Source organism: Pongo abelii, chromosome 21 (genome assembly GCF_028885655.2).
Source record: "Pongo abelii isolate AG06213 chromosome 21, NHGRI_mPonAbe1-v2.0_pri, whole genome shotgun sequence".
Lineage (NCBI taxonomy): Eukaryota > Metazoa > Chordata > Mammalia > Primates > Hominidae > Pongo > Pongo abelii.
Genome location: NC_072006.2, coordinates 8759147 through 8782579, shown reverse-complemented (window position 1 = coordinate 8782579; position 23433 = coordinate 8759147). Strand labels below are relative to the sequence as shown.

Sequence of the window (23433 nt, the reverse complement as noted above, 5' to 3'; positions counted from 1 at the left end):
CCTCATACTGAGTCCTACAAACCCTGAGTCCTAAACATCTATGGCACAGCACCATTTTGAGAACTCAGCCCCCATCAGACTGCATCACTCCCTGCGTCCCAACAGCCCCTGCATCCCCACATCCCTGGAGTGCCATTTACATTCGCTGCCTGCAGCAGCCTCTGCCAGGGCCAATGCAGGAGCCACTGGCAGCAACCTCACCCCAGCAGCAGAGGGGTCATGCATTTTCACACACCCCAAGGACAAATTCAAATGCCCACAGCCACTGCCACTATGGGCTACTGCAAGGCCAAAGCATGAGCAAACTGCATGCGCTCCAGCCACCTGCTTACAGTTGCTCCCACTGAAAGGCATCTTGCCCTCCTCAGTAGCAGGGCTGTAGTACAGATGCGTCAAACCCCACCTGAAGATTCATCCTCCAGTAAGTAAGCATGCCATCCAAGGACCTGGTGATCAAACAGTTAAGTCCGCCATCACTGGCACCTGGGTACTCCTCCCAGAGCCTGTGGTCAGGCCCACCCAACCTGCTGCTACCACCACAGCTGGCACCCACCCACACACACTGCCTGAGGCCCTGGAGACAGGCCCACCCGGCCTGTCACAGCCACTGCCAACACCAGCACGGACTACTTTTGTCCCAGACAATTGTCCCACCATTGATACTGCCATCACTCACTCCATACCAGCCGCCCAGGGGACCGAGAACCTGCCTACCTGCCTGACCCACCACTGCCATTCCTGGCACCTAAGCAAGTCACCTGGAGGCTCAAGAATAGGCCTTTCTGGACCCACTGCCAGTGCCAGCATACACCACCCTAAGGCCCAAGGACAGGCACACTCAACTCACTGCTGCTACCACTGGGGCCCCAAAACTGGCCCACTTGGCATCCCAGTCCCCAGCAAAATTTCACCACAGCTTCCATTAACAACCACACCCTAAGCCACCAAAGAAATCAAACACACCACTGATGCTGTTTAGAGCCAAAGAAATTACACAGAAGCTGTATTACTGCACACACCCAGAATCAAAGCCAAGTGCCCTATCCAACCAACACCATGATACATCGTCAAAAAAAAAAAAGTTCTCCCCTATAAAGCAAACTCAAAAAAGTTGAAAGAAGCAACTGTTACACTCAATGTGCAGAGAGTAACATAAGGACACATGAAACATGAAAAAGAAGGAAATATGCCACCTCCAAAAGAATGTAATAATTCTCCAGCAATCAACCCCAATCAAAGAGAAATTTACAAAATCCCAGAAAAATAATTCAAAATATGTATACTAAAGAAACTCAGTGAGATACAGAAGAACTCTGAAAAACAATACAAATAAGCCAGATATTTGGGATATAAATGAGAAATTTACCAAAAACATATCATAAAAAAGAATAAAACAGAAATTCTGGAGCTGAAGAATTCAACCAGTGAAATACAAAATATATTCAAAAGCTTCAATAATAAACTAAACCAAGCAGAAGACAGAATCTCAGAACTTGAAGACAGGTATAATGAAATAACCTAGTCAGACAAAAATAAAGAAAAAAGAAAAAAAAAAGAATGAGCAAAGCCTAGATGATATATAGGATACCATAAAGTGACCAAATATTTGCATTTTTGGTGTTCCAGAAGATGAAGAGAAAATGAGAGAGTCAGAAAACCTATTCAGTGAAATAATAGATAAAAAGTTCTCAACCCTAGTAAGACATTTAGACATCCAGATTCAGGAGGTGCACAGATCCCCAAACAGATACAACTCAAAAGGGACTTCTCCACAGCACATTACAGTCAAACTGTCAAAAGTCAAAGACAAAGAGAAAATTCCAAAAACAGCAAGAGAAAAGTATCTAATCATTTATAAAGGAATCCCCATCAGACTAACAGCAGATTTCTCCACAGAAAGCTTACAGGCCAAAAGAGTTTAGGATGATAGAGTCACAAGAGCTGAAAGAAAAAAAACTGACAGCCATGTATACTATACCCAGAAAATTTATCCTTCATAAATGAAAGAGAACTAAAGTATTTCCCAGATAAGTAAATGCTGAGAAAATTCATCATCACTAGACCCGTCCTCCAATAAAGGCTTAAGGGAGTCCTACACCTAGAAGCAAAAGAATGAAATCTACCATCATGAAAACAACTGAAAATATAAAAACCACTGGTGAAGCAAACACAAATAAAAAGACTCAAATGTTACCTCTACAGAAAACCACCAAACCACAAAGATAAACAATAAGAGAGAATGAAAGAAATAAAGAATATAAATAACAATGACTTCAATTAATAAAATGACAGGAATAAGGCCTCATATATCAATAGCAACCTTGAATGTAAATGGATTAAATATTCCACTTAAAAAATATAGACAGGTTGAAAGAATTAAAAATAAATAAATAAATAAAACATGACCCAACTATATGCTGCCTATAAGTAACTCATCTTTCCTGTAAAGACACATACAGGCTGAAAGGAAAGGAATGGAAAAAATATACTTCATGCCAATAAGAAGCAAAAGCAGGAGTAGCTATACTTAGATAAAACAGATTTTAAGTCAAAACAGGAAAAAGAAAAAAAAGGTGGTCATTATAAAATGATAAAGAGATCAACTCCATAAGAGAATATAACAATTCTAAATATATTTGCAGCCAACACTGGAGCACCCAGGTATATAAAGCAAATACTATTAGACCTAAATAGTGAGAAAGACTTCAGTATAATAATAATTACGAACTTCAACACCCCACTCTCAGAATTAGCCTCCAGATAGAAAATTTGCAAAGAAACATTGGATTTAAAGTGCATATTAGACCACATGGACCTAACAGATATTTCAAAACATTTCATTCAACAGTTACAGAATAAATGTTCTTCTCATAAGCACATGGAACACTCAGCAGAATACACTATGTATTAGGACACAAAATAAGTCTCAACTAATTATTTAAAAATGAAATCATATCAAGTATTTTCTCAGACCACAGTGAAATAAAACCATAAGTCAATAACAAGAGGAACTTTTGAAACCATACAAACACATAGAAATTAAACAACATGCTACTGAATGACCACTCGGTCAAGGAAGAAATTAAAGAAATTTAAAAAAATTCTTAAAACAATTAAAAATCAAAACACAACATATCACACCTATGGGATGCAGCAAAAGCAGTGCTAAGAGGGAAGTTTATTATAGCAATAAACACCTACATCAAAAAGGTAGAAAGAGTTTATCATCATATAAAAAAGACACCTGCACTCATGTTTATTGCAGCAGTATCCACAATAGCTGCTGGTATTGTGGATTGAATACCACAATAAAAGTTGTTTCAATAAAAGTTGATTGAATCAACTTAAGTGTCTATCAGGCCGGGTGCAGTGGCTCACTCCTGTAATCCCAGCACTTTGGGAGGCCGAGGTGGGCGGATCACGAGGTTAGGAGATCGATACTATCCTGGCTAACATGGTTAAACCTCATCTCTACTAAAAAGAAAGAAACAAAGACTACAAATAACAGGTGTGGTGGTATGGTGGTGCATACCTGTAGTCCCAGCTACATAGAAGGCTGAGGTAGGAGAATCGCTTGAACTTGGGAGGCGGAGGTTGCAGTGAGCTGAGATTGCGCCACTGCACTTCAGCCTGGGCGACAGAGTGAGACATCATCTCAAGGAAAAGAAAAAACCAAAGGGTCTATCAACAACTGATTAGAAAAAGAAAATGTGGTACCTATACATCATGTAATACTGTGCATCCATTAAAAAGAATGAAATTGGCCGGGCGCAGTGGCTCATGCCTGTAATCCCAGCACTTTGGGACGCAGGGTGGGCAGATCATGAGGTCAGGAGATCAAGACCATCCTGGCCAACATGGTGAAACCCCATCTGTACTAAAAATACAAAAAATTAGCTGGGTGTGGTGGCGTGCGCCTATAATCCCAGCTACTTAGGAGGCTGAGGCAGGCGAATCGCTTGAACCCGAGAGGCGGAGATTGCTGTGGGCCGAAATCGTGCCACTGCACTCCAGTCTGGCGACAGAGCAAGACTCCGTCTCAAAAAAAAAAAAAAAAAAAAGAATGAAATCATGTCCTTTGCAGTAATATGAATGGAGCTTAAGGCCATTATCCCAAGTAAAATAACTCAGAAACAGAAAATCAAATATTGCATGTCCTCACTTATAAGTGGGAGCTAAACAATGGGTACACATGAACATAAAGATGGAAATAATAGACACTGGGGACTCCAAAAGGAGAGAGGGTATAAGGGGGTGAAAGTTTAAAAATTACCTATTGGGTACAATGTTCACTATGTGGGTGATGGAAATACCAGAAGCCCAAACCCAAACGTTATGCAATATATCCACATAAGAAACCTGCACACGTACCCTCTGAATTTAAAATAAAATAAAAATTTTTTAAAAGTATAAAGATTTCAAATACATAATCTGAAAATACACCTGAAGAAACTAAAAAAGCAGGAAAAAACAAACTCAAAATTAGGAGAAGAAAAAATAATAAAAATCAGAGCAGAACTTAAACAAAACAGAAACTAAAAAACATACAAAAGATCAACAAAATGGAAATTTAGTTGTTTTTGGAAAGATAAACAAAATTGATAAGCTACTTGCTATACTAACACAGAAAAGAAGAGCAAAGACCCAAATAAAATCAGAAATGAAAAAGGAGACATTACAACTGATACCACATAAATATAAAAGATCATCAGAGACTAATATAAACAGCTATATAATAACAAACCAGAAAACCTAGAGGAGATAAATTAATAAATTTCTGGTACATACAACCTACCTAGATTGAATGAGGAAGAAACAGAAAATGTGAACAGACAAAAACAGGTAATGAGATTGAGTCAGTAGTAAAAAGTTTTCCAACAAAGAAAAGTCCAGGACCAAATAATGGCTTCAATTCCGAATTCTACCAAACTTCCAAAGAAGAACTAACACCAATTTTCCCCCAAACTACTCCAAATAACTGAAGCAGAGGGAATTATCTCTAATTCATTCCATAAGATCAGCATTATCCTGATTCCAAAACTGGAGAAAGACTCAACAAACAAAGAAAACCACAGGCCAATATCTTTAATGAACATAGAGGTAAAAATCCTCATCTTAATACTAGCAAATCACATCCAACAGCACATCAAAAAAATAATATACATGATCAAGTGGGCTTTATCCCAGGGATGCAAGAATGGTTCAACATATACAAATCAATAAACATGACACATCACATCAACAGAATAAAGGACAAAAACCACATGATAATCTGAACACATGCAGAAAAAGCATCTGATAAAAATCAGCACCGCTTCATCACAAAAATTCTCAGCAAATTAGGCATAGAAGAACACAACTCAATATTATAAAGGCCATATATGACAAACCCACAGCTAACATTATACTCAATGAGGAAAACCAGAAAGCCTTTTCTCTAAGAACTAGAACAAGACAAGGATGTCCACTTCACCACTCCCATTTAACACAATACCGGAAATCCTAGCCAGAGCAATCAGGCAAGAGAAACAAAGAAAAGACATCCAAATTGGAAAAAAGGAAGTCAAATTGCCCCTCTCTGCCTATGATATAATCTTATATCTAGAAAAACTTAAAGACTCCACCAAAAAAACTCTTAGACCTGAAAAATAATTTCAGTAAAGTTACAGGATACAAAATCAACATGCAAAAATCAGTAGCATTTTTATACATAAATATCAAACTAGCTGAAAAAGAAATCAAGAAGACAATCTCATTTACAATAGTTACAAAAAAATACCTAGGAATAAATTTAACCAAGAAAGTGAAAGATCTCTATAAGAAAAACTATAAAACTATGAAAGAAATTCAAGAGAACGCAAACAAATGGAAAGATATCCTATGCTCTTGGATGGGAAGAATTAATATTGTTAAAATGACCATAATGCCCAAAACAATCTATAAATTCAATGCAATGCCTATAAAAATATTAATGTTATTTTTCTTTTTTTTTTTTCCTTTTTCTTTTTTTTTGAGACAGAATTTCACTCTTGTTGCCCAGGCTGGAGTGCAATGGCACAATCTAGGCTCACTGCAACCTCCACCTCCTGAGTTCAAGCGCTTCTCCTGCCTCTACTTCCCAAGTAGCTGGAATTACAGGCGCCCATCACCACACCCAGCTAATTTTTTGTATTTTTAGTAGAGATGGAGTTTCACTATGTTGGCCAGGCTGGTCTCGAACTACTGACCTCAGGCAATCCACCTGCCTTGGCTTCCCAAAGTGCTGGGATTACAGGTGTGAGCCACCATGCCTGGCCAATGTTATTTTTCACAGAAATAGAAAAAGCAATCCTAAAATTTGTATAGAACCAAAAAAGAGCCCAAGTAGCCAAAGCAATCCTGAGCAAAAAAGGCAAAGCTGGAGGTATCACACTACCTGACTTAGAAATATATTACAAGGCTATAGAAACCAAAACAGCATGGTATTGGTATAAAAACTAACACATTGATCAATGGAACAAAATAGATAATCAAAAAATAAATCCACATATTTACAGCCAACTGATTTTTGACAAAGGCACCAAGAACATACTTTTGGGAAAGGACACCCTCTTCAATAAATGGTGCTGGGAAAACTGGATATCCATATACAAAACAATGAAACTGGACCCCTATCTCTTACCATACATATACAAAAATCAACTCAAGACCCAAAATTATAAAATTACTAGAAGAAAACATAAGGAAAATACTTCAGGACATTGGTCTAGGCAAGGATTTCATGCCTAAGACCTCAAAAGCACAGATAACAACAACAAAAAATGAGATTAAGCTATATTAAACTAAAAATCTTCTGCCTAGCAAGAAAAACAACAGAGTAAAAAGACAGCAGATGAATGGGAGAAAATATTTGCAAACCACTCATTCAACAAGGAACTAATATGCAGATGATAATACACAAGGAACTCAAACAACTCAACAGTTTGAGAAACATAAATAATCCCATTAAAAAGCGGATAAAGGATCTGAATGGGCATTTCTCAAAAGAAGACATACAAACGACCAACAAGTATATGAAAAAATGCTCAACATCACTAATCGTCAGGGAAATGTAAATCAAAACCACAATGAGATACCTATCATCTTACCCCAATTAGAATGGCTATTACTAAAAAGACAAAGAAAGAATACATGCTAGCAATGATACACAGAAAAAGGAACTCTTATACACTGTTGACGGAATATAAGTTGGTCTAGCCACTATGGAAAATAGTAGATTTTTGTTAAAAATCTAAAAATAGAACCATCATATGATCCAGCAATCCCACTACTGGGTATTTATCCAAAGGAAAATAAATCCATATGTTGAAGACATACTTGCACTCATGTTTATTCCAGCACTATTCACAATAGTAAAGATACGGAGTCAACCTAAGTGTCCATCAATGGATGAATGGATAAAGAAAATGTGGCTATACACAATGGAATAGTATTTGGCTATAACAAAGAATGAAACTATGTCTTTTGCAGCAACATGGATTGAAGAGGAGGTCATTATGTTAAGTGAAATAAGCCAGGCACAGAAAAACTAGTATCACGTATTCTCAATCATATGTGGGAGCTAAAAAACTTATCTCATGAACTTTACTCATGAAGTTTATCTCATGAAGATAGAGAGTAAAATGATAAGATACCAGAAGATGAGAAGGATGTGTGGGTGGGAGCGGGGGATGAAGAGAGGTTGGTTAATGGGTACAAACATACAGTTAGTTAGAGGGTACAAGTTCTAATTTTCAAAAGTAGAGTAGGGTGACTATAGTTAGCAACAATGTGTTGTATATTTCAATGTAACTAGAAGAGAGGACTGGAAAGGTTCCCAAAATGTACAAATGATAAATACTCAAGATGATGGATACCCCAAATACCCTGACTTGATCATTACACATTCATGCATGTAACGAAATTTTGCATGTGCCCCATAAATATGTATAATTTTATGTATCAATTTTTAAACAGAGGATGAAAGAGAAAAAAAGGAGGTGGCATTCATGAAAGAATTCAACTCTACTATACCTTGCTCTAAGGAGTCCAAAAAGAGACTCTCATGGCATGAATAGGGAGCCTCACTTGCTCCTTTCTCAGTCTTTTAAGCCATCCTTTGTAGTTTAATTTTGCCCAGTCTAAAAGTCAATCACCTAATTTCATCTAAATACCAGTTTCTTTCAAGAACTGGAACATAAAGCAGCATAAATTAATATTCTCTTAAAGCTAGCAGAGTTGGATCACTTGAAATCCATGACTTTGATGGTAAGCTCCTGGTAATGTGCAAAATATCAAACTCTGTAGAATTCAAGATTTAAAATCCTGCAGGATGGAAAACCATCTGTTCACAATGACCCTTACAGTGAAATTACATTGACTATTGCAAAGTAGTTTCATTTATGCCAGTCAGAAACTACGCTTTAGACACTGACTCTCAGTAGTTAGCAATCACCAACTCCAGTAATCATACAATATTTAATCATCAAAAGAAAAAGTAGTTTCAAGAAAGCAGAAATTATGCAAAGGTTAATTTCAGTTTGGATGAAAATTACATGGATGACTCACATAGAAAGCAATTTAAATATAAAAACAGCATAAATAAAATTGATATGAAATGCAACTTTAAAATCTGTAAACTAAACTTTTTGAATGATTATACTATAAATTAATCTGGCTTGCCACTGACGATGAAAATGTAATGGGAACTCAAAACTGGATTAACAGGTTATGTAGGCAGACCATGTCATTTTAGGTACTACAAGAATCAATTTTTCTTCATGTTATTAAGCTAATAGCCTGGAGGAAATGAAGATAGTGGGTTATGAATTCTAGCATTTCATACTTAAGCAATACTGCAAACACAAATAGTTCCTGAAAAGGCAAAATAAGAAAGCTAAGGGGACAACACATTCCTTAAAATATTGTTTCTCTATTTTATTTGGGAAATAGAGCCAAAAAATGCAGTGAAAGAGCTATAACAAAGGTTATGCCCCATGCTTGCATAGATAATTTTTAAAAACAGAGATGATCGTAACTCCCACATTGACATAGTGATTTATTTTTATTTTTATTTTTATTTTTTTGAGACTTTGTCACCCAGGCTGGAGTGCAGTGGCATGAACACAGATCACTGCAGCCTAAGCTTTCCAGGCTGAAGCAATCCTCCCGCCTCAGCCTCCCAAGTAATTGGGACTACGAGCATGTACGACCATGCCTGGCTAATTTTTGTAGTTTATGTACAGACAGGGTTTTGCCATGCTGCCCAGACTGGTCTCAAATTTCCACGCTCAAGCTATCCTCCTGGCTTGGCCACCCAAAGCGGCATGAGCCACTGCACCCAGCTAATTAATGTAGTCATTGTAAATTAAAAACTGATATTTATAATTAAATATTAAGATAAGAAAATGATAGATAACTTTTATAGGCTGATTATTAATAATAGAAATTAATTCTGCTTGTTTCCACAGAAAAGGGTATCCTGAATTTTAAAAGTTTTCTAAAATGAGTTTAACCACAACAGAAAAAAAACTAATAAAACGTACTAAAATGCATTCCTAAAGAGGAAACAAATTTCCTATTTTAGGATTAAAAAAGCCAGGAACACATTTATCTTGACTTGTTTAAATAAAGCCAGACTAAAGGCTTAAAGCTGAATTAGGTGAAAGCTGATAATCCCTTTTAATCAGTCATGTCTGTGGATTCTCTAGTCAAATACTTCAAAAAGGCAAAAAGGTAAGTTTTGAAATTTGTGACATTCCTTATACCACAGATAATCAATCTATACGTGAAATAGCATACCGATGGGAAGGTATTTATAACAACATTTAATTATACAGAAAAAGCAAAATATACATGAAAAGATAAGACTTATAAAAGTAGAAATCTCGGAAGAAATTTTTAACTGATTTTTGAGCCAATTATTTTTCTCCAATTTGAATATTACAGATATATTTATGATTAAAATTTCAAATATACATTTATATATTTCACTTATGTTTCATATATATTTCAAATAAAGGTCTACATAAATGCATGTATATATGAGTTATATATATATATGTATCAGTTATTTTGATTAAGGAATGACTCTCACTAGGACTTTCGAGTCAAAACAAAGTACTCTTATTCTAACTCAAATTAACAGAGACTTCAACTATGAAACACACATCCAAGAGGCTTCCCCAAGGCTCCCTTCTTTTCTACCCAATGTTGAGTGCTGGTGAGATGCAAAGAAAAAAGCACTTAGTTCTCATCCTTAAGGAGCTCACATTCTGGCAGGGGAGAGTTTCATGTAAACAAATAATTATGACATGCATTATAAATGCTAAAATAGAGATTCACACATAGTGTTTCCAAAGATCAGAGTGAAATGAGTTATTATACAGGCTTCTGGCCCAAGGGAAGATGAACAGCTGCAGGCACAAAGGAATATGACACCAGAATTTCCAGGAACTACAGCAGAGCTCACTGATAAAATTTAAAAAGGTATTACTAGGCTGGGCGCGGTGGCTCATGCCTATAATCCCAGCACTTTGGGAGGCAGAGACGGGCGGATCACGAGGTCAAGAGGTCGAGACCATCCTGGCTAACATGGTGAAACCCCGTCTCTACTAAAAATACAAAAAAAAAAAAATTAGCCGGGCGTAGTGGCAGGCGCCTGTAGTCCCAGCTACTTGGGAGGCTGAGGCAGGAGAATGGCATGAACCCGGGAGGCGGAGCTTGCAATGATCCAAGATTGCGCCACTGCACTCCAGCCTGGGCGACAGAGTGAGACTCCGTCTCAAAAAAAAAAAAAGAAAGAAAGAAAAGATATTACTAAGTTACATACTGGACCTACTCCAGCAGGTTCCATTTTCAGTGCCCATGGAATTTCCCTTTGTTGCTGGTATTCTCCTTAGATAAAAAATTATGATTCAGCAACAAAAGCTGCCCAGTACACTCGTCAGGCACAATGAGAAAAGGACCCATGCAATGTTTCAAGTCAATACTGATGACATCAGTTCAAAATCAGACACAACCAAGTCATCGGCACCACGAGGAATGAAAAAAAGCCATTTATCTTTTAAAAGCCTTTTAAATATTTAGTAGATCTAACACTATTAAGAAATAACATAGCATCAGTTCAAAGTCTTGGGAAACGCCTGCACTTTCCTTTCAGTACTTGTGCATTTAAAATATTCCTACCACATTTTAGTGTTCTTCACAGAGCAGCTGACAAATCATTTCTCCAAACTGGCAAAGGGTGTTGAAATTAGAATTTAAAACAAGAGACAGCAGGAAAAATAAATGGGAGAGGAGTCTTCTTCCTTTCTGATACTACATAAATATATTGTTAAAACATTTGCTTCTTTTTGTTATATGAACCTGATTTAAAAATAACATACATAAAACTAAAATTTTGCAAAATGTTTTAAATGGCGTGGAGAATGTCTTTTAATCAAGGACTTTTTTTCTCATCTTAATATTATTATTTTCGCTTTTGCCAATTACAGAACATATATATCACATCTTTTCTGAAAATCACTCGTTGATCTCCTTGACCATTTTCCAGTTAATTATTTTCAGTTTTACACAATCAGAAAGCACTTGCTGAGGCATCTGTATTGTTTCCTTTGAGGATCAAAATAATAATGTTAATATGGTTTGTTCTCATTAATAGCTGCAACATTGGTTGTATCTGAAAAAAATCTTAATATGCTCTTGGAACTATAAAACCAGTACCCCCAGAAGGCCTCCAGGACCACAAAACAGCTGAAACTTTGGGCATCTTTCCCTCTCAGCGTTCCCAGATGGACTTCTCTTTCCATTGTTTCTTTACACTTTGAACATTCCTATTTTAATTGTACTAAAGCATGTAGGGTTACCTGACACCCACCAGGAAGGTTTTGCATTGGCTTTTTCTCTATATATACTCCTGCCACTGTTTTTATTTCTCACTCAAAAAGACTGTTTTCTTTTCAAGCAATCACACCTTACTACTAATGAAAGATTTGCTAAATTCATCACTCCTCCTCTTGCTATTCTTAGAACTTTCTTCTCAAACACTATGCTGGCACCAAGAAAACCCCAATGTACTTTCCTTGGTTTTCGTAACTATAACCTTAGCAGTACATTTCAATTCAATCAGAAAATGAAGAGTTGATTATTGACATCTATCTATAACAACATTTATATTTATGTTTTATCTATATCTACCCATTCATCCCAATTTAAATTTATGATCAAAGCAAATTTAGTTGTTTGGTTAACATTAAAAGGTTGTCAACACAGAATGGAAAGTTAATGTAAGCATACAATGATGAAAAACTGCTTAAAGATAGGTAAAAATGATCACATCGTGATAGAATCCATGAAAATGTTTTACCAACAGAAACACAAGAGTTTCCAAGATTATATATTAATGGTCATAACACAAGCATCAGTGCCTGGACTAATTGAAAATAAATAATACTAAAATAAAATTGTAGAGGAGGCCGGGCACGATGGTTCACGCCTGTAATCCCAGCACTTTGGGAGGCCAAGGTGGGTGGATCATCTGATGTCAGGAGTTCGAAACCAGCCTGGCCAACATGGCAAAACCCCGTCTCTACTAAAAATACAAAAATTAGCCAGGCATGGTGGCGCACATCTGTAATCCCAGCTACTCAAGAGGATGAGGCAGGAGAATTGCTTGAACCTGGGAAGTGGAGGGTGCAGTGAGCTGAGATCACGCCACTGCACTCCAGCCTGGGCAACAGAGCAAGACTCCATCTCAAAAAAAAAAAAAAATGTAGAGGAGAAAAAGGAACAGAATTTTAAAATACTAAAAATGCAATTATTGTTGACTGATTTAATTTATTCAAAGCACTAGAGAAATACTATTGTCAAATATGATAGACTAGATTGTGTTAACAGAATGATAAATTCTGCTTAATAGATCAGATATTTTAGTTGATTTTTAAAAAAGAAAACCACAAGACTTTTTAAAAATATTTTTTATTAAGCCAAAATATCTCTGAAACATGGAGAAATACACATAAAGTATGTAGCTTAGTTAATTAATGACTTAAAAATGAATGTTAAGATACAAGACAACAGGCTGCGCATGGTGGCTCACGCCTGTAATCCCAGCACTTTGGGGGGCCGAGGCGGGCAGATCATGAGGTCAGGAGATCGAGACCATCCTGGCTAACACAGTGAAACCCTGTCTCTACTAAAAATACAAAATATTAGCCGGGCGTGGTGGCGGGCACCTGCAATCTCAGCTCCTCGGGAGGCTGAGGCAGGAGAATGGCATGAACCCGGGGGGCAGAGCTTGCAGTGAGCTGAAATTGCGCCACTGCACTCCAGCCTGGGCCACAGAGCAAGACTCCGTCTCAAAAAAAAAAAAAAAAAAGATACAATACAACAAGGCCAATTACCACCTCTAATTATCAAAGTGATCCTAAAGCTATTATTCAAGATACTTAAATTTTTTATCCTGGAATCAGCTTTGGAGACAATACTTTTGGAAAACTGCCATATAACTAGACCATGTTTTTTTTTCTTTCAAAAATAATTACCATAAAATTGGTTACAATTATACTCAAAAACATGGGAATCTAAATCAAAATACAATACTTATAGGTAACATTCTTTACAGTAAGCAGCTGAGATCAGAGGGGGAAGGCACAGTTTTGTGGCTGAGTCTATGAAAACAATGTATTCTTTTCTCTATTTGCCTGGCTAACATTTCCATGCCAAATTCTTACCTGGGTCTCATAGCACAGGTTTCTAATTTTTATTAGGTTTTGGAATAAAACCTATGGACCTTCTGTAGTAGAACACACATAATACTATACACACAAAATCAGGACATCTGATTTGTTCATAGACATCTTTTCCTCGCCTCATTGTCACCCTCAAGCTAAGGTTTCACCATCTCAAGTCAAGAACTTACACAATATAGAAAAAAATCTATACTAGGCAGAACATCACTGAAATATCTTTAAAACTTACGCCCTTTAAGTGCATAATGTGTAATGTAAAATTTGACTAGCAGATACAAGATAGTACCAAAACATCTCAAATGATTTAACGTCTTTCCTCCACAACTCTTCTACTATCATGAAGTGACAGACAGCAGGCTAGATACAGAATTAGTGTATTTACTAGCACATTACTTCTTCTGTTCCTTTGGGAAGAAAGCTATCTGTAATTATTTGGTGCTGAATGATAAATACCGGCCTTATGCTTTTAAGAATATCATTCAGCAGAATTCTACACTACGTTGCTATTTTGAAAAGTTGACTTGCAGGAATCACTATCAGGCATGTAACCCCCAATCCTTGCCTGCTCTTCTGAAACAGAAGATATCCATGTTACCATTACATTTTCCTGTACTGGTAAATTCATAATCGACTAGATTCCTCATCATTGTTCTTATCTCTCTCTTTCCCATTCTTCTTTTTTATTACTAAATTTCCCTAACCAATAAAAAACTACTACCTTTTTATCTGAATTGATTCCAGCAAAGAAGTATTCTCTTTAAAAGAAAGCAGAAAGAAGATAAAAATCCAGAAGAGAAGAAGAAAATTCAGAAAGAAAAAAGAAAAATAAAATTCTGTATCTGTACTGATAAAAAATGAGAGATAATCAATCCCTTCTTCCTAATATTTTTGTATTATCTCTAGTTATTTACACTTAAAGTCTGCTGAGGGAAAAAGTACTGCTTGCGTTTAGAAGAAAGATAATAATTCCAAAAGTAAATGACTAACACTGACTTGCTTTTATATAACACTCACTATAACAATAGTATAGACTTTACTTTGATTATGGGATAAGATTTTTAAGGCATAGCTTGGCTTTTATTTATTAAATGTAAGCAATAGAACAGGTTACTAGAATAAGTTACATGACAATATCCACACAACTTTCTAATTCAAACCTCATGTAAGAACCCTATTTTTAATGTAGTCCTGCATCAGAATTATTAGTCTTTATAAAAACCATCTCCAACCTCATTTTTAACTTCTTTGAGCATAGTCAGTGAAGGGCAAGTGAGAAAATCAGAGGGTCCAGGAGAGAGAAAGAGAGAAGAAAAACGCTAAGAGGGAAGCAGAAAACTAGGGAGAAAAGGGAAGAGGTAAAAGAAGGGATGATGGGGGAAAGGTGGGGAGAGACAGAAAGGAAGAGAAATTATGTTTAGCTATTGATAGATAAGAGAAATAAATCAGTTTATAGACAAAATACATTTATATCTTAATACAGAAATACAATGTAAGGAGAAAACCATAGTGCTTTCCCAAACTTAGGGTTTGGGATTTGTCTGGGAAAAAAAAATACCAAGTTTTATTCTCTTTTTCAAGAGAAAAAAGACAATACTCTAAAACACTGTGAACCAGGAGGAAAACTTTATATTGACACATTCATTTAAAACTGGTCATTTTCATACAAGTGGCCAACAAACATATGTAAAAATGCACAACATCACTAATTATCAGAGAAATGCACATCAAAACCACAATGAGATACCATCTCACACCAGTCAGAACGGCTATTATTAAAAAGACAAAAAACAACACACATTGGCTGTAAGGCTATGGAGAAAAGAGAACACTTATACACTGTTAATGAGAATGTAAATTAGTTCAGCCACTGGGGAAAGCAGTTTGGAGATTTCTCAAAGAACTTAAAACTACCATTTGACCCACCAATCTCATTACTGGGTATATATCCAAGAGAAAATAAATGGTTCTACTGAAAAGACACACGCATATGAAGATTCACTGCAGCCCTATTCACCATAGCAAATCAACCTAGCTCCCCACCAATGGTGAATTAAATAAAGAAAATGTGGTACATATATACCATGGAATACTGCATGTCCATAAAAAAGAATGAAATCATGTTCTTTGAAGCAACATGGATTTAGCTAGAAACCATTATCCTAAGCGAATTAACACAGGAACGGAAAGCCAAATACTCCATGTTCTCACTTGTAAGTGGAAGCTAAACATTGGGTACTCACAGATATAAAGATGGCAACAGCAGACATTGGGGACTACTAGATGGGGAAGGTTGGGAAGGGACAAGGTCGAAAAACTAATTTGGGGGTACTATGCTCCATGCTTGGTGACAGAATCAGTTGCACCCCAAACCTTGGTGACTGAAACAGGAGCTAGGTACAGAGAGAGGTAGGGGAAGAAGAGTAGGAACAGCAGGAGAAGCACCTGAACAGTAGAAAAGTGTGCTATGTTAAGGAACCTCATACTTCTTACCACTGGCAATTGGGGGAAGGGGAGAGAAGAGATCAGCAAAAGAGGGACCTATTAACTACTTAGGAAGGAAGCTACACTGAGCACAAAGAAACTGAACAAAGAATCCAGAAGGCAAAAAGTATTTGCTGGATTGTGGGCATCTCTATCCACAGTTCAGGAGCTGAGAGAGGATAAAGGCTCTGGGTAAAAAATAAAATAAGTAAAATAAATTAAGTGAGAGGAAATGACGTTCTGCATAATACAACCACCAGCTTCTCTGCTTACATGAAAACCCTTCTCACCAAAGATGACTGGTTTGACAGAAAAGAAACTATGAAGAATGTGGTCCCAAAACATTAATCTTGAAAGAATATGTAACAATGCAGCTTCCTTGACTGTACAGAAACTGTCAAAGACTGACAAAAGTAAATCTGAAAGCCTGACAAGTGAAGAAGACCAAAATAATACAATAACATTATGAGGAAGTGACACCAAAAAAGATCCAATAAAATAAATCCTACAAAATCATTAAATTATGCAGTCATGTTCTTCAGATCCCAGTACACAAATGTCTTCCTAAGTAATTTACTAAATATGGTAAGATATCACAAAAATCCTCTTCAACTGCTTATTCACCAGCTTTGCTACTTACGTACTCTCATTCATACATTCTTCCCAAACATAAGTCCTGAATATCTGCTCATGCCAAGCACTAAGCCAGGCCCTGCTGATATCTACAGACCACACATATAAACAAAGGGTAGATAATCCATAATAACTCAAACATGAGTCAGTGGTAGTACCGAAATTCAGAAACTTTTGAAGCCTCAATTTAGCCAAGAAATTCAATTATCCTTCTACTATTACCTTAATTCTAATATCCAAGAGTAGTAAAATTTAAGTAATTTCAGATTCAATTTTTCTTATCTGGTGAATTTACTTATGAGTCATAAAAAGGTAAAAAATCAAATTCTTATTAAGAGAAGACTCAAAAGATCTAAAATTTCTAATAGCTTGAAGGGAAGAGCTTTTCACTATACATAAAGTCACTGTTTTTTTTAAACACTGTACTCGCATATAATATTTCCATTAAAAAGAAAAAAGAGTGAGATCAGCATGAGGGTTCTAAAAATAGGTTTAACAAAAAGAAATACAGCAAACCCCAAGTGCTCAGTGACTCTTTTTCAAATGATCTGAAGATCCACAACAGGTAGCAAGCATACATTTTCTAAAGCACAAGCCTGAATTTGTACTAACTGGAAGGCTCGAGTATGGGAAGTCTGTCCATGCACGCCACTACAGGCTCCAACTCTGAATTTCAGCATTCCTTGCTTTTCTATCTAAATTTACTCACATATTTTATAATGGATGCCAAAAAGAAATAACATAATACTTTCAACTGTCAGGTCTTCCCACTATTGTTAAACTACCTGAGGTCAAGTAATATATTATCATCTTTGTATCCCCATCCCCTAACATCATAACTGTCCCATAGCAAGAACTAGAGTATAATTTAAATAATGATGATAGTTAACATTAGGAGCTTACTACAGAAGTACCTGGCACTGCTTTATGTGCTTAGCATATATTATTTAATTTTCACAACTCAATGAGTTACTATTATTAATCTCATTTTACAGATAAGAAAACTGAGGCTCAACTTCTGTTGCTGAAGGAATGAATGGCAAGGAAAGAACATGGTCTTTGAATTCAAATAGAATCGAAGGAGTTTAAATCCTGATTATTACACACTATGCCACCTTGGGAAATGTATTTATCTATTCTGAACTTCAGTTTGCTCATCTATAAAAAAGAAGCAATATCTACATCATTGTGTTGCTGTGAAGATTCAATGTGATAACACCTGAAAGCACCTACCTCATTACCCGGTACATAAGAAGCCCTCACATGTTAGTCCTTCTTCCACCCCACTGCCCCTGGCTTCCCTTTTACCACTCGCCATACTACAGGAAAAGCAGACTGGAGATACTCTCACCCCCAGGAGGTCTCAAGCTTAGACTCACCTAGGGAACTTACTATATACATACAAAAGCCCTGGCCTATGTCAGGAAGCCTGCGCCATTGTGTTCTCTATTAGCTCTCCAGGTGACTGTGATAGATGGCAATGTTTGAGAAGCACTGCTCTATAAGCATTCTCTACTTAGCCACTTGACCCTCTACCTCCCGTCCAGCAAGGGACTTTAACCTCCTGATGTTTTGAAAAACTTGATGAACCTTCCATCATCTTATCAATCTAAAAGGCTGATAGGATGAAAGAAGTATCAATCTATCTTTTAGCATCAATCTAAAAGACTTCTCCACAATTTCCCTGATTTCTCCATCAGCAAAGAGAAAAGTAGGTGTTAAAGTAGGATTTCATAATTTCCAGAGGATAAAATATCAATCAGTGGATTCTACAGTGACATACACCAGCAACTGGATTGTGGAGCCTCTCTTCTTGTCCCTCTCTCCCTCCCTCCAATTAACTGCTGAATTCTACCCAAGCCTACAGCTAGCTAGAACAGAAGGAAACCTGATCCACACAAGCAGCAACCAGTGGAGAAGGGGCAGAACTAGAAAACAAATTTACACTTTTCACTCAGCTTATCAAGGCCAACCACGAAATCGCAGAGCAACCCGATACTGACAGAAATCTTTATTTATTTATTTATTTTTTCTGAGGCGGAGGTCTCGCTCTGTCGCACAGGATGGAGTGCAGTGGCGCCATCTCGGCTCACTGCAAGCTCCGCCTCCCGAGTTCACGCCATTCTCCTGCCTCAGCCTCTCCGAGTAGCTGGGACTATAGGCGCCCGCCACCACGCCCGGCTAATTTTTTGTATTTTTTGTAGAGACGGGGTTTCACCGTGTTAGCCAGGATGGTCTCGATCTTCTGACCTCGTGATCCGCCCGCCTCGGCCTCCCAAAGTGCTGGGATTACAGGCGCAAGCCACCGCGCCCGGCCACTTACAGAAATCTTTAAAGGGGATAAAACTGCAACCAGTCTTACAAAAAAAGGAACGGTTCAATAGAATACTGGTTTACATAAAACAATAGTCTCCCAGGCAGTGATTAAACAGACTTCCAATAAACTAATATGCACAAAACAATTATGTTAACATTATGTTAATTATTGATTTTAATTAACTGTTCAAATTTCAGAAGAGTTAATTGCCTTTTTGTTTTGGAAAATTTGTACATTTACAATAAATCTTTAGGAAGCCCAAACTCTCCATGAGGATTCTAGTAGAGAATTTAATTGTGAGAAAGAAGTAGAATAGCAATATTGTGTGTAGTTTTCAAATTAGTTAACTACTTTGTAAATATTATTCAACTATTGAAGCAAATAGTTTTGAGAAAGTGAAAAGAATTAAAGTTAGATTTCTGGAGATTCATGCTATTAAAGCTCTATTACCTAGGGCTTTACCAGTAAGAAAACACTAGAAAACTAGTGTTTCTGATATTCCCCAGTACATATCTTCTACCTAGTGATTTCAAGCATAATGATCACAAATGGAAGAGTCAATATTTTCTAAAAGATTTGTATTTCTTTAGAAATCTATGAAAAATAAACACAAATTAATTGAATCAATGTTTTCTGAACTCCAACTGTGGGCTGGGACATACACAAAATATAATCATGATGTTAACTAACATTTATTTATACCTACCACAAACACTAGACAAGGTTATAAATTCTTTGAGAAAAGAGGTGGGGCGGTTTAGAACATGCAGAAAAAGGCAAAAATAAAATAAAGTTAATTAGTTAATACAAAAAAACTGTGGTGAAACAAATCTATTCACCTGTGTTTTAAACTTCCTTTAAGCCTAGCACATAGCTTTAAAAAAAAAGCACATACAGTGCTTTTTTTGTAGAGATATATAGTAATTCATAATTAATGTATCTATACAAGGGAGAAGGCACTCATGGTTGCAGGGAAGATGTGGTAGGAAAACCTGGAGGAATTGGGGAAATCCAGAGGATATCTTCTCAACCAAAGGATAAGGCAAAGCCCTGGACAAAACCGTGATTATCTTTAAAGAAAAGGCAAGCAGTGGAAATGGAGCTGCAAGCTGAGATAGAGAGTGGCGAACATGATGAGCCCTGAGAGAAATCTACAGAAGCAAGGCATAGTCTGGAGGTGAAAAACTTCATGCAGTACAATGGGCAACACCCCCATAATTATGGACCACTAAAGCTGTGCATTATATACAAATAACATACCAGTGTAGTCTCTCCCCACCCTCAATCATCCTCACAAACAAAAAAATGCAGGCTGCTTCTAAAGGTCGCTGAAGGAATACACAATTTCCTCTTGTGTGGAGATGTAAAAAAATGACTGTTTAAGAATACTATAGAACTTAAAATTATAATTAACTGCAAATTCAATTATTTATTTTTTCTTTCCCTGGCTAGACCATAAGTGCTATAAGAATAGACAATAGGATCATACCTTCCTATGGCCAATATCTCACCCCAGTTCTGGACCAGGCAAATACATGCAGGTAATAAATATTAGTTGAATAAATGAAAAGTGAATCAATCCATATGTAAAAGGTAGGAGATCAATAAATGAACAGAAACAGGTTATGTGGAAGGTCAGACTGAGGGGATAAGAAAACCTAGAAGGTCAGACGGCCCGAAAAATATTCCAATACAAAACTAAAGGCTAACATACTTTTACCAAAAACTTAATTTACAAAAAGCAGTTATTGACAAATTTAGGTTTAGAATTAGAAGTAATATATTCTTTGTAATATCTATATTTCCACTTATGAAAAAATTTCAAAGTTTTTGCTTTTCTTTAGCATAGAAAAAATCTGTCTTTATATGCATTCCAATTATTTAAGACACTCAAATTTCCAAGAGCACAAGTAAAGAACATGAAAAAACAGGCTAATGGCATTCATTGGTATATGATCATTCACATCTATCTATGTACTGGGTTTTTCTCCCTAAAATCTCCTAAAAAATACGAGTTCATAAAAAACAAAGATAGAAAAAAAAAAGTCAATCAGATTAAAAGAGGGAAAAAAACCTTTGCCCAGTGTGAGGCTTGATTACCTTAATTATTTTGACTTTGAAAGGAAACAATGCAGAATTGAACTTTGTCCAGTCTTTCATCTATACATTTTTTAAAAAATAATGACATTGTGTTGTTCATAAGTCTTGTCTAATTATCTTAATTTCTTCAGAAATGTTTCATTTGGTAACTTTTCCAGCAAAATTACAATTTAAACATGCAGTTCAAAAAATCATAAGTCTCTTACTCATTTTAGTGTGAAGCGAGATTAATGGAAGATGCTCATTCCACAATGGCCTGAGCAGAAACTTGACATTTCAGAGTGTATGAACCAACATACACTTCTGCTATTCAATTAAAGAAAATGGTCAGAATGTCTTTACAATGAAATAAACACACTAAACCTTCTTGCATAGGTTTTTTTTTTCCTCCAAGCAAGTGGTCATCAAACAGGAATTCCACACATATCAGAAGATTTTGTAACCATTTCCACATTAAACAGAATTATCACATTGTGATAAAATGCTGACTCCACTGATGGATCCTGCTGGTCAGTGATTTCATCATTTTATCAAGCATGTGAAGGCTATTATCTTCAAGCTGAATGTTGCTACAAGGTGGTTACACAAACAATGTTTGCTTAAAGACAGTGTTATCTGGAGAAATAAGTCTCTTTTCTAAAGTAAGGTAAGGCATTTCCCAAGATTTCTCACTAAACAGCCCAGGCTTCTGACAAACTCTCTATAAAAGTGTAGAAACAAGTACCCTTTCAAGGAAAACTACAGATTAATACATACATTGAAAACAATGTACAAAGCCAACATCACATGGTCATGCTAATAAATTCATTTTGGTTATTTGTTTAAGCTTCCCACTAATCAAATTTTCTAGGATGATTACCATCAAGAGATGAGTTCAATTTTAGAAAAAAAGAATGATGAAAGACATGAAAAGTTTTCTTAATTATATAAAGCAAGATTAGTCTGCCAGAAATACTGCCCTATTATACTTCTTTTGTGTGTGTGCATGCATGTACACCCACACTCTAAGACTTTAAATCAATCTATGCTCTTTTCATAATTCTTACTACATAGACATAAGTATCTCTTTTAAGCCACAAATGAATAGAAAGTGATCTTTTATGAATAGAATCTCAGATAATATTTATTCATAATGACAGAGTATTTGGTTATAGGAAAAATTTATATTCTATAGAAAATATTAATATTTTATAGAAGTTTATCAAGCCTATGTGCATTTTTAATGATTAATTCCAAATTCATCAGGAACTTAGCACCAAAGATGCAAGTACTAAAAGCAGTAGCAAGTTTAACAAAATGCTATTGATACCAAATTTTTTAAGGCAATCAATTTGGTGACATACTAATTTCTTATGTAGCAAAATAATAAGTGTGGTGGCAGCATCATAATGCTTGACAACATACAGCTCGGGCATCTAGGCACTCTGCTAACAAGCCAGACACGCTAGCTCCTTCATTTACACAAGGACACAAATGAGCAGGAAAGGATGGTACAACACAAAAAGAAAATAACTTGGGAGCTCAGGCAGTTGCCCAGGTGATGGTAAAGCGCCAAGCTGAAAAACCTGTGGTCACTAAGCAGCCGCAAAGACAATAAAGAGATTCCCATTCAGCTTCACAGCAGCTGCAGTAAGTTCAGACTGGTGGAATCACAGCACACCCTGGTGACAAAAACGAGTTACCTCTGGCTGGCCTGATAGCCACTGAAGCACCAAGGCCACCACCTAACACTTCTTCAAATCTTCCTGAGAAAAACTAAAAACACGGTGAATAAACTTGCACTATTAGGAAAAAAAGGGAAACTAAAAGAGATTTTATATAATATAAATTCTAATACTACTTTCAAAGCATCTGGCTTAGTGGCTTACCAGCAATGTGACCTTAGGCAAGTTTTTAGATTGTCTGTGCCTCAATTTCACATTGGGAATATTTTTTTAAGTTCTCACCTTACAGGATACCATACAGATCAAATAAAGACAATATTTGAAACATGCTTAGAACAGGACGTGGCACACAGAAAACATTGTATGTATTCATTCATGAATAAATATGAATTCAATGTAGACATATAATTTTTTAAGCTGAAAAGGAATAATAATATTAAAAGTTATAATGTACTGAGTGCTTGCTATG

At 36.4% G+C, this 23433-nt stretch overlaps 1 protein-coding gene across 7 annotated transcripts in view; it reads right to left on the bottom strand.

Moving 5' to 3' along the window:
* The window catches only part of MACROD2 (mono-ADP ribosylhydrolase 2), a 2107194-nt gene that overhangs the window by 1935602 nt on the left and 148159 nt on the right, over window positions 1–23433 (bottom strand). The gene's annotated exons all lie outside the window — the stretch shown is intronic.